Here is a 15,358-nt window from a genome sequence, read left to right as displayed (position 1 = left end):
TCCTAGGTATGTCATGGCCTGCAAATTGTATATATAAAAAGTTTCTCTTTGTAGTAATAATCTTAATCTATCACCACCCCTAATGTCTTTTTAATTGTGTCTAGACCTTCAACCATTAAACCATCTGGGTTGCTATTATGTGCACTGTAAAAGTGTTTGGCCATTGGATAGTCAAAATTTGCCTTTTTAATAGCATTCTTATGTTCTGAAATTCTGTCTTTGAGACGCCTCTTAGTTCGGCCTATATAAAAGCAACTACATGTACAAGATAAACGGTAAACTACAAAAGTGGTATTGCAATTAATGAATGATTGTATGTTATATGTCTTGTTGGATTTAAAATCATTAAACTATTTACATTCTTTGATGTTTGAACAATGGTTGCAAAATCCACATTTGTACATACCCAAAATCTGTCTGTGGAGCCAAGTAGTCTTTTTGCTCACGGTGAGAAGACTAGATACTAGTTTGTCTCGAAGAGTGGGGGCCCTCCTAAAGCTAATTTTGGGAGGCACACGACTACTTAAGTTTTGTTCCTGCCTGGACCCTAATTCTTGTCGTGCCAGGATGCGACTGCAGTGGACCATGCCTGAAGTTCCTCACAGTAAACTTAAACTCAAAATAGAACAAATATAAGTACCATATACAATGTAACTAATTTGTGTGCACCTCAAATCAGCAACAATGCATATAAAAAATGAGAAATGTGCTGTAAATGTAAACATTAAAACTTATTAAAAGTAATGAAAACTACTTAGTAAAAGTAGTTAATATTGTTTGTTTAGTGTGATTTATGATCCATCAATAAACTGAAACAATTCAATTTTATTTATATAGCTCTTTTCACAATTGGTAATTGTTTCAAAGCAGCTTTACATTAAAAGAAGCAGGGGAAACACAGAAAAATCGACAGACAATATAAGTAGCAAAATACAACAGCTATGAATAAACTTTACAAGTGAGCATATTAGTAATGTCTCGAATACAAGAGGGTGCTAAATTAAGCCAATGTCGGCTGACTCCCCGGGGTTGAAAAAAAAGCGATTGTCTCCCGAGTGCCTCTTGCGTAAATTATTAGATGTTGATGGCTTACATTTCTTTCCAGTCACCACAAGTTTATCAATGCTCAATGTTGATCACGAAGTACAAAGTAGATGAGGAAAACTAGGACTCCGTGTACTCAACGCGCCGCCATTGTTTGTTTACATTGCGTGGAATGGTGCGCTGTAATATGTGGAGCGGATTTATTGCATTCTGTGGAAAAGGAGGAGTGGCGTTTATTGCGTTTTGGGAAAAAAGGGAGAAAAGATGACAGAATAACACAGCGGATATTGGATTTTGCGTAAAATTAAGAATTTACTTTTAAATACTGACCTGATATAATACTGATTTTGGCAGTAACTCATTTTTTTCAAAAATGGCATTTATTGCATTTTGGAACCAAACTCTTCATATTTATTTATTTATTTATATTTATATGGGATGTAAACGAATAAGGAGATTTAACTAGTATGCAATATTTGACTATGAGCCAGTGTAAAGATGCCAAAATTGGACTTATGTGGTCATACTTCTTAGAACAAATAAGCACTCTTGCGGCAGCGTTTTGAACTAGCTGATACCTGTTTACCTGATTTGCATGGCATCCCCCGTGTAACGAGTTACAATAGTCTATTCTAGAGGTCATAAAAGCGTTTATAAGCTTCTCTGCATCTGATGCAGACAGCATATGGGGTATTTATTAGATATTTCTAAAATGGAAGAATGCTGTGCGGCAGACGTTAGAGATATGACTATTGAAGGATAAATTGCTGTTGAACACCACACCTAAGTTCTTAACCATGGAAGATGGCACCGCAGTGCAGCTGTCTATGGGCAACTTTTAATCTGACTTTTGTTTTGAGCGATTCCGTTCAATAATAAGTATCTCTGTCTTATTGGAGTTTAGCATAAGGAAGTTATGTGCCATCCAGTCACTTATATTGCTAATACAGTCTGTTAGTTTACAGAGCTGGTGTGTTTCGCTAGGATGAGAGGAGATATAAAGCTGGGTATCATCTAGCCTGGTCCAACCAGACTCTCATACATTCATTTCATTTGTACAGAGTCTGGCCACGCTCTATTGCAAAGCGTTACTTCCGTTAATGAAGCTCCATTGTTGAAGTTTAAAACTATTGGATCTGCCCAGAGTCAATAAGGATCTGCCAATCGCTGACGTGTGGTCGTGACGTATATCATGCACCGAAACCGTCCGGAAACAACAAGTCAGAATAATCAGACAAACAAAACTTAGCAAACCTGGTTCTTGCTCCGGCTTTAACTTCTGTATATTCGGCAGTTAACCCTTTAGGCGCCAGAGGTTTTTTCCTAAAACGTTTAATTTTGACATGTTACTTTCAAAAGGCTATATCTTAAACGTGATAAGAGATAGAGACTTTATGTAAATTAGAGAAATATTAAGGATGACACACTTTATGGAGGGGAATAAAATGTCCCATTAAATTTGCATATTATGACGTCATATGTGGCAGCCATCTTGAATTTTCATGAAAAGTCACATGTTTGAATGATAAAATGCAGCACTTCTTTCCCCCCAAAATGTCCCTAACCTTCTGTATGCTATATTGCACAATACTGAATGCTCAGGTAAATAGTAAGTAGTAAACAAACTGATCTGCGCGTCGATAGACTAACATTATGCATAATGGCTCCTCTGCCCCGTGTAACACCGCCTCTGCTCCTGCTATGAGCCGCATGGCCAGATCTGCCTCGCATGCGCCCCGAGTGGAGAGAATTTGCACAGCTGGGACTATTGCCTTTACTGTCGCCGTGATTGTGATGAGGTGCACGGGACGGAGCACTGGAAGTCGGCCGCTCGCCCGACAGACTCCCAGGGCCCGCTCGGGAAGACGCAGCTCGCTCTACATTGCTTGCACGGTAAAAAGACTGGACGCGCATATTACCTCCAGCCTCATTCCCCACACCTGTAACACGCTTGCTAACCCGATGAATTCTCCGACCCCGTGTAACATTCCCACCACTGACATCGGGCAAAGGATTCATCATGTGCTTGGTGTATAGCTACACTTTCACTTTGCCAGCTGGATGATTGCAAAGCAGGGGCGCGTCTGAATCGTGGTCACTAAATGAATCACCAGCATCTTCTGAAGGCAGATATTCCCCTTCAGAATCATTGTCAGCGAATATAAGACCCAACACTTCATTGCAGGTAAGCTTTTTTGATGCCATTATATGATCATGTATTGAAAAAACTCGCTGAGGTTTTCGCTCTGATAAAATGACTCACTTTGCACACTAGATATGCTGTTGCGCACTTCAATGCGCACTTGCTCTAAGAGTTTGTATAGAAGCATGATGTTTTTCTGAGTCCGGTATAAAGTATGACATGTCTGTCATCTAGTGGAGGGGGGGATGAATGAAATTTGACACCCTATGTGACAAAATCGGCAGTTACATTCAGTGACGCATCTTGTCGACAAAAGTCGACCGTGGCGCCTAGAGGGTTAAAGGACCGAATAGCTTTTCTCACGTCTTTCTCCGCTGCCATTACTGAACTACAGCTCAAACTGACGCACGACCTCAACGTCATTGTTCTTAGCCACCCCCATCTGTTCGCTGATTGGTCCTGCAGATTTTTGCAGGAGAAAACGAAACTCTACAGAGCAGTCCCAGACGTACTGCTGAAGCGAAATGAAAATTAAGCGGAAGCACGTAGGTGGGCGGAGCCAGGCTAGGTATCATCTGCATAGCAGTGAAAATTTATGTTTCCTGATGATGTCTCCTAGAGATTTACATATAAAGAGAACAGGATAGGACCTAAAACTGATCCCTGCAGTACGCCGTATTTAACCGGGGCATGATATAACTCTTCCTCATTTACATAAACAAAATGATAGCGATTGGTTATATACGATCTAAACCATGCTAGCGCCTGACCACTGATGCCAACATATTTTTCTAGTCTATTGAGTAAGATTGTGTGATCTATTGTGTCAAAGGCTGCACTAAGGTCTAGTAATATAAGATTTGAGATTTCACCACGATCGGATGTTAAAAGGAGGTCATTTGTAACTTTAAGCAGTGCTGTCTCTGTGCTTTGGTGGGGCCTGAATCCTGATTGGAACTTTTCATACATGCTATTATTCAGTAAGAATGACTTGCAACTACCTTTTCTAATATTTAGAAAGAAAAGGGAAATTTGAGATTGGTCTGAAATTATTAAGATCTCCCTGGTCATGGTATGTTTTTTTTTAATGAGCAGTCTAATAACTGCTAGTTTGAAGGCTGTTGGAACATACCCTAGTTTTAGCGATGAGTTAAAGATATTTAATACTGGGTCTGACACTACAGGAAATACCTCTTTAAGTAATTTTATGGGAACAGGGTCTTATATAAAGGACGATGATTTGGATGATGCTACTAATTTAGAGAGCTCTTCTATTGTAGTAGCCTTAAATGACACAAGATGTTTGTATGGTAATCTAGGATTAAATGTACTACTGGTTAAAGTGGTGGCTGCTTGCGTAGCTATGATGTTTTCCCTAATAACTGTAATTTTGTTAGTCAAGACAGGGCTCGCAAAATCGCTAGCCCGACGTCCCGGGGCTATTGTGAATTCCTGTCGGGCTACCAAAATGTATCTCCGCCCTGCCCGTCGGGCTATCTTGGGGAGGAAATAATATTTTAATGTTTTTGCTTTGTCTCAGATTAAGTTAGGTAATTATATTGTATGTATTTCGGCGTCCTCTTGTCAGTCATTATCCTCACGTAACAAGTGAAACTGTCAGGAAATGAAGTGAAAGCATAAATAAACCCATCCTTTAATGTGCACGTCTGAAATGCGCGCGACCCTCTGCACGCGCTTTTCGCGGCTTCGCTCTTCACAAGCACCTGCTTGATCTTGTGCTCAGCGCGAACTCAAGTAACTTAAATATGTGAGAAGGAAAATATATTTGAGTGATTTCCGATCGACTTGACACGTCTACGCTATTAAGAGAATATGATGTTAGAAGCTGTTGATAGGTGACTAAACAGCAGTGGTAAAATATTTTACCTAAAGCGAATAGAATGTTTAGTTTCGTTTTACCTCAGTGTCTAACATTATTCTAGCGAAAATAAACGGCTATGGTAAGATCTGTTAACCTAAAGCGAATATAATGTTTATTTGTCATTTCGTTATACATCAGAGTCTAACATTATTCTAGCAAAATAAACAGCTATGGTAAGATCTGTTAACCTAAAGCGAATAGAATGTTTATTTGTCATTTCGTTATACATCAGAGTCTAACATTATTCTAGCAAAAATAAACTGCTATGGTAAGATCTGTTAACCTAAAGCGAATAGAATGTTTATTCCTTTTTAATAAATATCTGTTTTAAGTCTTCTATATTGTGTTAAAGTCACTGGTTGTTTATATATTTGATAAAATACCATGTTATCTAAATACAATGTGTGATGTGTTGAGGTATTTTATTATATTAATTAAAAATAACCTTAGGGGAACGTTAAAATAACCTAAAAATAACATTAGGGGAATGTTTATTTTCTTTAAGAAAACATTCCTTGCTATTAACCAAAAACCTTGAAAATAACATTCTAGAAACCAAAAACTAATGTTAGGAGAACGTTTTCGGAACCAAATTGTTAGCTGGGGATAGGCAGAAATATTGGCTTACATGGAAATCCAGGATTTATCAATATTCTACATTAAACAGTGTATTTTTTATTCGGGCTACTTGTATTCATTTCGGGCTACCAAAAATGAAAGAGTGCCTGCCCAAAGGGCTACCAGGGATTTAAAAATTTTGGGAGCCCTGCAAGAAGTTCATGAAGTTGTTACTACTGGGTTGAAATGTAGTATTGGTTTCTGTTTGTTCTTTGTTTCTAGTCTTTTGTTTCTTCGCAACTGTACTAAAGAGGAAACATGGGTTATCATGATTTTCTTGAATGAGCTTGCTGAGATGGGTAGATCTGACGGTTTTTATAGCCTGTCTGTAGTGTTAACACTCTTTCCATGCTGTAACGCCATACCCCTAACTTTGTGCTTCTATAATTCCGTTCCATTTTTCTAGCTACTTTTTTAAGGGCTGCAGTATGATGGTGTAACCCGGTAATAAAGTTACTAGTTAAGATTAAGAATTATTTAAATAATTAAGTGAAAAATGTTAAGAAAAGTAAGAAAGGAGAAAAGTTCTAGAAGGAAAACTGTTTTGTCCAATCACAGCCCTTATTTCAGTGACTGACTCTCCAAAGAGCCAATGTTAGCAGCACTTTCATAAGCCCTGCCCACAACCTGCAGCGATGCTGCTAGACTGTCAGTTTGACGCCTGTTTCACACATACTCCGTATGCTGTGCGTTTGCGTTGCATACGCATAAAATCTCTAGTGTAGTGGTCAGGACACATTAATGGATCAAAGGTCTATTTATCTCCACATATATCAAAAATATAAATTAGCATTATAACTTTTGAAGAGAAAATATAGGTGACAGCAGTGTTCGAATTATGTCAAAGCTTATGGGGGGTCCCCTAGCTAAGCGCCACCCCCTTGCCAAGCCCCACCCCCTTTTCATAGGGTCGTTGTGATTTCACAAAGTAAGATGTGATTGTCCTTGATCAGTAATCATCTGATCCTGGTTTTAATCAAAGAAACCCCAAATTACCCTTAAAGGGATAGTTCGGCCAAAAACGATATTAAACCCATGATTTACTCACCCCCAAGCTGTCCGAGTTGCATATGTCCATCGTTTTTCAGACAAACACATTTTCGGATATTTTAGAAAATATTTTGGATCTTTCTGTTGATTAAATGTAATGTTACGGGGTCCAGCAATAGTCCACGACCTTCAAGTCCAAAAAAAGTGCGTCCATCCTTCACAAATTAAATCCAAACGGCTCCAGGATGATAAACAAAGGTCTTCTGAGGGTAATCCGTGCGGTGTTGTTGTAGAAATATCCATATTTAAAATGTTATTAACGTTATTAACTACCTTCCGGTAGCGCCGCCATCTTAGTCATCCGCATTCAGGATGAGCGCTTACGCAGCATACAGCGGTTTCTCTGTTGCTGCTCTGTCCCCCGCCCTCCGAATTTGTCATACGTCACTCAGAAAAGTGCGTACACTACGCTAATACTCTCTCCTGAGTCTAAGATGGCGGCGCTACCGGAAGGTAGTTAATAACGTTAATAACATTTTAAATATGGATATTTCTACAACAACACCGCACGGATTACCCTTAGAAGACCTTTGTTTATCATCCTGGAGCCGTTTGGATTTAATTTGTGAAGGATGGACGCACTTTTTTTGGACTTGAAGGTCGTGGACTATTGCTGGACCCCGTAACATTACATTTAATCAACAGAAAGATCTAAAATATTTTCTAAAATATCCGAAAATGTGTTTGTCTGAAAAACGATGGACATATGCAACTCGGACAGCTTGGGGGTGAGTAAATCATGGGTTTAATATCGTTTTTGGCCGAACTATCCCTTTAACTCAAACTCTAAAACATTTTTTACACCTCAAATTAGTGTGAAACACTGGCAAGGGCAGAAATTTTACACAGAATAGGGGTGAAATAGGGTGGACCTCATTTTTAAATTACATAATTTTACTATACAGTATAGTAGTGGTTAAATGGATTACATTGCATTTTTTGAGTCATAGATCGAATACTTTTCAGATCAGCAAAACTGGGGGTGGGAAAATAACATAAGAACAAATTAAGAAATTATGAGCATAAAAAATAGAAAAGAACAAAGTTACAAATAAACTAAGATATATTTAAGTACATAAATAGAATCAAATGAATAATAACACTGTCTTCTTCATCGAATAATTAATCAGTTTTTAGATACAGAAGTGATTTTCCTTTGTTTTCTGTTGTTTAATTAATATAAATGACAGAAACACAAGCAGATAAGAACTGCTACGTTCAGACCAACACAAACATCTGATTTCTTTCTGAACTGATTGCACTTACTTTAAAACATAACTGAATGTTTTTATGAGAATAGGTGCCAAGACTGTGGTATTTCCAAATAATTTTGTGTTTGCGTGCTTTAGGAATCGCGCGTCTCCGTGCGTCCGCTTCTGAGTGTTGCGTCCATTTAATTATGTGTGCGCGACGCGTCCTTGTCTTTGCGCACATAAAACAGCCCACTTTAACATCTTCCGCTCAAATTGTTTAAAATCGCTTGCATGTTAACATTTGCAAGGTTAAAAAAAAACACATGCAAAAGATACTTTCTATAAATATAGTTATTTATTTCTGAATGATGCGTATTTGAGCGATAAACAGGGCCAGACGAAATATGCTGACTTTTTTTGCTTTATCTCTGGAAATGTTTTGGAAAAATCTGCGGAATTCTGCAAAATGATTTTAAATGTTTTAAAAATTTTATTAGATAATTTAAGCTATAAATATTACAAAATTGCATCTAAAATAATTACTTTTTAAAGGCTTAAAATGAAAATGAATACACCAAAGCAATGAGTCCTCTGAATTAAACCGGACCAACATGAAGCAGATAATGTGCTTGTCAAGATAGAATTATAGTTTGTATATAAAATGACATGTATTGTTTATTTTGTTATATAATATAGCAGCATAAAAAGCTTGTATTAATACGTTCTCATTATGAATTAAGCACGTATGAAGATAATTTCATCATTTTTACAACGCAATGTAAACTTCATATTTAACATAACAAGAGAATTCATCTTGTAAACGGATTTGAAATGATGATGTGCTGCTGAGTGCCGACTGTCGCGTCACATAGATGACAATTACAAGTAAGATCTGCTTAACTTAGTGATAAGTTTTATTTCATCTGAAATAACAAATGGTTCGTGTTCTCTATCATTAAAAACAATCACAGCAAACACGCACAGGGTTTATGTACTGGTCAATGCCGCTCACAAACGCGCGTATGTGTGCTTGTCGTCAATGAGGGTTGGTCCCAAACACGCTCAAGTGGAATTTATGTGCCCTGGTGTTAAGTATTAAAGGGACTATCATTTATTATCATTTAAGCGTGATTTCTTCTGCTTCCCCAATAAAATATTTTGTGTGACTGGGTGGACCAGCCATCAGACTGAGAGGATAGATTTGCCACTGTTTGTCTGTCAATTCCTCCAGAAAACAGCATGAGGCGCACTTGCGAGTTTATTTATTTCAGACAGAAGTCATTTGAATTAGTTTATTGCGAAATTGGGACAAATAAAGACAGTTTCGCTTTGTGACACGCAACATGAGAATTTTAAATTCATGTGGTATTTTAATTTTAATAAAAACCAGGGGACCCCCCTAATTTATATTTTTGTGCTTTATGGGGGGTCCCTTAAGGCTTATAGGAGGTCAGGGACCCCCCAGACCCCCTTCAATTCGAACACTGGGTGACAGGCATGGTTACATTATAGGCTACATACTATTTATATATTTGCATAGACGAGAGTATTTATATAACGGCAATGAACGTCTCATATGGCAAGAAATATTCTCACATAATTAAAATAACAGCATAATGACATGAATAAACAGACAAGGAAGCAATAGTGACATGCAAATTGTATTATTATTACCGGAAAAACAGCAATATTACTGAAATAAACTCTGAGGTAAATACGCCAAACACGCTGTTATAACTGCAACAAGTCTAGCTCAATAACAATTGGAAAAAAAACATTATTATCTCCCAAAACGTTATATGACAAACATTATATGTGACCTGATCCAGCAAAATGAGTCACAGTGACCCAAATTTCAAAATTGAGATTTTGGTATCAATGGAAAGAGGAGATCCTAAGCTTTCAAATGATATCCTAGTCAAAGTCATACCTTGAATGGTTTTAAAGATATAGACATTTGAATTAAGGTTGTCTGTCCTCTTTTTCCAACTGAAAACCTGAGAAAAACGCCTTTAAAGTTTTTTGCCCGTTTTTTGTAGATATCTTTCAAAATCCATTGCATTTTTAAAGGGATAAACAATTTATTTTACAGCTTAATTTGACCAAAGACATTAATATAAATGCTATTACAGTAAACCAAGAAACAAGCTTATAAATCAAACAGAATGATGTTTATTGAAAATGTGAAGTAACAGAAAGGTTTCTGTGATGGCTGGGGTTTGAGTTAGGGGAAGGGAATAGAACATGGAAACCAGAATGTGTGTTTGTGTGTGTGTGTGCGTGTGCGTGCGCGTGTGCGTGCGCGTGTGCGTGCGCGTGTGCGTGCGCGTGTGCGTGCGCGTGTGCGTGCGCGTGTGCGTGTGCGTGTGTGTGTGCGTGTGTGTGTTTGTGCGTGTGTGTTTGTGCGTGTGTGTGTGTGTGTGTGTGTGTGTGATCGCGCTAGTGCGTGTTCGCGTGTATGCGCGCGTGCGCGTGTGAGAGAAATTGAGAGAGACAGAAAGCAAAACGAAAACAAATAATGCTTGCCTATGCAATCATATCTTTGTGTAGGCTAGTTGACAATAACAGTGTAAACAATTCAAAAAAGAGTTAAATAGGAGAGGAAAGTGCTGCGAGACTGACAGGAGGATGGCTGGACCAATCACGTGCCCCGGGGATTCCCATTGACAAATGATCAGCGTTTATGCAGATTTCTGATTGGCTCTAAAACAACGTGTAACACCATATTTGGAGAGATAGTGACGTTTCAGGGGATACCCGGAATGCTCGGAGGTGACGAGGATTTGAGAAAAGCAATTTCCAGCAAATTTAGTAAAGCTGCTTCAACTTTAATAGTCATTTAAACACCTTTACTCAATTATTTGGACTACGAAACTTTGGGAGATTATTTTTTAATGTCTGTTCTTTGAAATTAGCTAAAAATATTTTTTTTGATAATTTCCTTGTTTTTCCACATTATTGGCTCATATCTTAAAATAGAACGTTGCGACTTCCGACTCATTTCGCCAGAGCGGGTCACATATTTAAAGCAAATGTATTCTTACAATCATTCAAGATCCACACATTATTCCATATTACTTTCATTACTGAGCACATTCGTCTCTCGCCTCGCTCTGTTATAATAGCGCTGATTGACAGGTGCGCTTCCCCGACTTTCAAACAGATCATTTTGTATAGTTTTCCTTAGAAAAATTAACCATAAATTTAAAGGTTGACAAAACGTTTTTTGTCAGATTGATTATGATTTGTATTACCTTAGTTTAACAAAAAATTCCATGGTTATGGATATTGTGATGAGACAATATAAATTTGGTTACTGTTGTTTTACTACAAATAAAAACTAAAAGACTAGTATAATTAAACAATAGTAAAATTAATAGCATACTTTATGTATATGCATGTATATAAACACGGTAGAATATTTAACAAGATGTTATATATATATAATTTTTCAACTCGTGGTGTTTTGCTTTAATTGCTTCATACTGGGATTAAACAAATAAGATTACAGAAAAAACTACTGAAAAACTTTATTTACATCCATTTAGAGTGAAATTACTGCATTTTTGTCTAAATCGGTGTTCATTCTGACCACAAAACATGCGCTAACACTTTAAATCAGCGCGTGCAGCTGCGTGCTGTACAGCAAAAATAGACTTGCTGCCGAAACGATGGCAGCACTGCTGCACCGCACCGCATCTGCAACGGACCGGACGGACCGCATACATATGCTGTGTGAAAGCTCTAACCTGTTAACATGGCTACGTAAAAAATTACGCACCGCAAACGCACTGCATACGGAGTATGTGTGAAACAGGCGTTAGAGACAGAGCGAGAGAATGAAACGGAGCAGCTACACAGAGCGATATTCAGAGATCCTCTGTAATAATTTTTAAATAGATCGCAAATAATTTGAATGCAGTAAATTGTCATATTTCTGAACGGATTCGAGTATGTGAAGTTGTCATCAGAGTGAGAGGACAACAAAGTGAAGATTTATGAACCGAAAGTGGATGAAATCCAACGGAGAATTGGAGTGTTGCAACTGAGCTTATTTGAATATATGTGAAGTTATTGCCTTGGTGAGTCACATTTTACGTAATAAATTTTTTTGAGAAAAGCGTCACTAACTAAATAAGCTATCGATATGAGAAGTGTTTACATGGGCCACGTGAGTGCAGCGTGAGCTGTAGTATTACGCCCCATTCAGACAGCCAACGACAAGCAGTAGCAGAGCGACGCAATCTCATTCATTTCAATGCAAACCTGGCGACTTCCGGCGACACGAGCTTAAGTGACCGTTGGCGACCGTATGGGCGTGTCCAGCGACGCGAGAAAGTTAAGAAAAGTTTAACTTTATGCAAATGTTGAGCGACTTTCGGGAGCAACTACCAATGAGAACGAAGCAGTGAAGTTCACGTCATCCTTCTCTCGTCAGTTACTGGAGTGGATCGTACTCATTTGTTTATGACAAGCAGATTTAGAAACGCCTCATTGAAAGAGACGAGCAACACACAGCGACATCGCTGGCTGTCTGAATGCGGCGTTAGCACGAGGGCTAAAGCTAACTTCACGTGCAAAGATGCTGATGAAATGTGATTGTGAAATTTAAATGTTAATAAGTTCAATAAGTGTTGAAACATGATTTAATATTTTAATCGAAGTGTATACATGATTTTTGCTGTTAAGATTTTTGCTGTTAAAAAGTTGAATTGGATATTGATTGTCTATCTGCCTTGTATTTCTTCAAGGCTGGTTTTTGTTTGTTTGTTATATTCTACATGATTTCCTGCAAGAGATTCCTGTTTTGTGCCATATTTAATCCTTTTGGAGAGGAATCTGTGTATCTGACGTGATTAAATATGCACAATGGCGAGCCACCAACAGACCCGTTTCCACTTTGAACTGTGCTAAAATTCACCTGGTAGGAAAATTCCAATTTTTTTCTTGCTTTTGAACACAAAAGACTTTCGTTCGTGGAACTCTTGATATTTTTGCTACCAAAAAGGAGAGATTGTCTTTTGAACTTGAGCTTATTGAAAGAGTTTAATAACTCTTGTTACTGAACTGAATCATTTGATTCACGAACTGTGTTCAACTGCGCCGTATGATTTTTATTTGAACTGAATTGAATCAATTTTATGGATTTGTGCATTTTCAACTCATATTGTTGAGTATTCTGTTGAGTTTTAAAAGGAAAGCGATCTGTTCTGAGAAATTTGAATCACATTCAGTGTTTTGAGTTAAATTGAATGTCCAACAATACTTTTTTGGGGTTATTGAATGTAATATTTTGTTGAAGGTTATATTATTTGTAAAATACTTTGCTTGAAGTGAAAGAAACACACACACTACTGTTTTATTTTGAGAGTTTTATTTAGTTTTTCATTTTGTGAAGAGTGTGAAACTCCAAATTGAATTGAATCTGTCAAACGGTTAAATTCTGGCTCCTATGAGAAATGAAAAGATTTTTGTTAATTGTTGATCTTCACTGTTAATAACCACTGATCTATATAAATGACTGGATTGCGCATAGAACGCTTGACGTAACTGCGTGAGGTGAAGCCAGCGCAGAGTTCGAGCCGCCATCTTGGTATACCCAACCGGCAGAGAGCGTCATTGACTTCCATTCAAAATCATGATCAAAATTTACCCCCTTTACAGCGTATCAGTTACACAAGGTTAATTTTTAGGATATGTGTAGGTTAATTATTTGTTAATTCTGGTGTTATTTGCAATGTTAATGTTTTAATCGGGCAGGATAATGGATTTATAAAAAACCGTTAAGGTGAGTGTGTCTGTAGCAAATTATTGCATGCACATACGGTACAAAGCATTATCATTTATTTAGATTTCAGAATGAGCACGTTTATTGTCATTAATACTTAATATGCTGCGGTCTGTCTGCTGATCTGATACTGTAATAAAGATGAATGTATAATAACTGATTAAAACGCAAAATGTACAACTTTCAGTAAATAACTATTTACATGCTTTGGATGTTTATGTTGTAATAATGTACAGGGTAACTTCACATATAAAAACGAAGACGAGTAAAGTGATGTTTTATCATTAAAATCTGATAATGTCCATTGATTTAATAGAACGTTTGGGTATACCAACACGGCGGCGCGGTGGCTTCACAAGTATGACGTCATGCGCAATCCAGTCATTTATATAGATCAGTGTTAACAACTGATTTTATATCTGTGATTTATTCATTAAGACAAATAAAAAAGATACATTTTCTACAGATGTGGCCTTTAACTCATTCACCGCCAGCCTTTTTGAGAAAAGTTGCCCACCTGCATTTTTGTGATTTTAACAAAAGTTTCACAAAATTCCTTGCAGGAAAAATTATCTTCTATAAATATATAAACATACAAATTATATCAAATTAAAGAACACACCCTTTGCTTTCAAACAAACAATAAATAAACAAACAAACAAACAAAATGGGGAAAAAACGTTTCATTATATATTTACTTTTTCCACTTAATTTAACCACTGAAATATGGATATTTCTCTTCAAAAATACAACATTTTGAGGAAAAAGCTTAAAAAATTGCGTTTTTGTAAAAGAATTTATGTTAGATATCAGACTCAGAATGACAATCAAACATAAAGGCAGTTTATAAACCATTACTTCTTTTTAACTTCCGTTTTTGATAAATTCGGTTTTGGCGCCATCCAGTGGATAAAAGTGGTATTACACTTTCACTTTGAAATTCGTCCAGAAAAGCATATTTATTAGTTAAATATTAACTCATAATTGACGAGATAACTTGTCAATGGCGGGGAATGAGTTAAAAATGCGCGTCTCTGAGAGCAGAATGCCGCGGAGACTTCCGAAATTCTGCGAGATCCCGCAGAAGGGGGGTTCGGTGGGGGACGCAGGAAATATAAAAACCTGTAAAGGGCAGGCGTGTTTCATGTAGGCCATACTGACGACAATGTGTGTGCTCGACTTCATGCTGAGGGTATACTGTATGATATTGAAGTAACATGACACGGATTATCGATGTTTAGGCGATAGACTTTGATGTCATACAAATGCATGCTTTTTGGCAAACATTTTGTTGGCGAAGTTTTCTTTTGCCAGTTACATAAACAGTCACATATTCTTCATAAAAATCCGACTCAAACGCGCATCATTTGTCTTATTTTTTCCGTGTACTTACAGTAGAAGAGACGTGATGTATGATAATCGAGTCTTATAACAAAATAATTCGCGAAGACCTTTTAAGAGACCCAGCGCATTTACGCAATATCATTAACTAGTTTATCTAATTTTCAGTGTTGGGAACATTACTTTAAAATAGTAATTAGTTATAGTTACTAATTACTTATCACAAATAGTAACTGAGTTAGTAACTGCGTTACATTATTATAAAAGTAATTAATTACCAGGAAAAGTAATTACTGCGT

General features: G+C 37.2%; 1 protein-coding gene across 1 annotated transcript in view; it reads left to right on the top strand.

Annotated features, from left to right (window-relative positions):
* arl6 (ARF like GTPase 6) overlaps nt 1-15,358 on the top strand; it is a 102,695-nt gene that overhangs the window by 8,511 nt on the left and 78,826 nt on the right. The window lies entirely within an intron of this gene.

Source organism: Paramisgurnus dabryanus, chromosome 4 (assembly GCF_030506205.2).
Source record: "Paramisgurnus dabryanus chromosome 4, PD_genome_1.1, whole genome shotgun sequence".
NCBI lineage: Eukaryota > Metazoa > Chordata > Actinopteri > Cypriniformes > Cobitidae > Paramisgurnus > Paramisgurnus dabryanus.
The sequence above is the reverse complement of the archived record's forward strand: the minus strand, read 5'-3'. Positions and strand labels throughout refer to the sequence as shown.